Source organism: Equus caballus, chromosome 5 (genome assembly GCF_041296265.1).
Source record: "Equus caballus isolate H_3958 breed thoroughbred chromosome 5, TB-T2T, whole genome shotgun sequence".
NCBI lineage: Eukaryota > Metazoa > Chordata > Mammalia > Perissodactyla > Equidae > Equus > Equus caballus.
In genome coordinates, this window is record NC_091688.1 from 11,736,178 (window position 1) to 11,737,703 (window position 1,526).

Sequence of the window (1,526 nt, forward strand, 5' to 3'; positions counted from 1 at the left end):
CACTCCTCTGGATGCTACTTTAATTTGTCTAGGCCCCTTTAAAAACATGGTACCCAGAACTGAACACAGTGGTGGAAAGCTGGAACCATGGACTTCTACGATCTTTTCCAATTTGTCAATTATAGGTGTCTTCAGAATCTGGTAATCATCATAGGTTGAATGGGAAGGGTGGGCATTTTCTGTTTTGTTTGCATAGCATCTTTTTCCTGGACACAGCACTCTCCTCTTCTCTGGGAACTGCTCCCTGACATGCTCCACTCTGGGAGTTGCTGACTGCTTATGAGACCTTGGCTACAGATATTCAGGGTGGGCACAGAGATTCAAGCCAGGACAATAAGAGATTTTTCCTCGGATTTTTCTAACCAGAGCTGGAAATTTTGGTTTCTGAGATTGTAAGGATATAAATCTGAAGCTTCAGGTGGCCAGCCTCCATCCCGGTTGGAAATGCTGGTCAGAAAGAAACGACCACACAGAGAGCAGCAGAGAGAGAATCACAAGAAAAAATCCCAGGTAGCATCACTGAAGTCCTTGGTACTAGTCATCTCTAAGGTTGTCCTTTCCACATTTTGTTTTTTTAATCGAGTGTGTTCTTTTCCCTTCTTTCACTCCGTCCATCTCTGCCCCCTTCTTCCCCTCCTTTTTCACTTCTCTCCTTTCATCTTTTCTTCCTTTGAAATTTTTTTCTATTTATTTATTAAGATAAAACACAGGACTTTACTATTTTCATCAGTAAAGACAGGTCTTTGCCAGACAGGGGAGTGATTTCTGATGGTGGGGAGGGGGCCCCTACTTGCCAGCAGTGAGTGGGTTCCACAGGACCATGATAGAGTCCCACATAGGAACATCTTGGAGATGGAGCCATCCTTGTTGACTGGCTTGGACTTCCTATCCTTGCTGCTCTTGGGGACCTGGGTCCACATCTCCTTCACATTTTGCAGCACCACATTGCAGTGCCTGTCAAAGGCCTTCATATGGCCCAGGAGCTTCTCGGTGCAGCAGTTGATGAGAACTTGGGTGTTGTTCTTAACCGACGGTGTGAGCACGGAGGGTGGACCTGTGGTAAACTCCTCTTCCTCCTGCTTCTGCAGATCCTCTGGGGTCATCTCACTCTTTGGCTTGTTGAGGACGCTCATGGTGATGGTGGTTGTGCTCTGGGGTCACTACTATCTCGTCTGTGTTGCTTCTGCCTCTAGAAAGAGTCTCATGCTAATTTAAATTGCCTTTCTCTAGCTGGCAACCAAGCAAAAAAAATCTTACCTAGTGTATTGGATGACTCATAGGTGCGTGACTGCATGCAAGAACAAATGACTACCTGGCTGAATGAGAAACTGGTTTCTCACTAGGATGGACCATGAATTTCCTATGATTTCTAGTCCACAGCAATCAGTTTGGAATTATATGTTTTGGAGAAATAATTATGTACTAAATTGACTTCAGCTATATCTTATTAAGGCTTGTATTTAAAGAATAGTAAATTAACAGTAAATAATGGTTACATTTAATTGATTAGAATTTCAGAGTAGGTG

At 43.7% G+C, this 1,526-nt stretch overlaps 1 pseudogene; it reads right to left on the reverse strand.

Annotated features, from left to right (window-relative positions):
* Nucleotides 1–599: 599 nt before the first annotated feature.
* Nucleotides 600–1,142, reverse strand: LOC100062022 (small nuclear ribonucleoprotein Sm D2 pseudogene; annotated as a pseudogene).
* Between the last annotated feature and the right edge of the window lie 384 nt (nucleotides 1,143–1,526).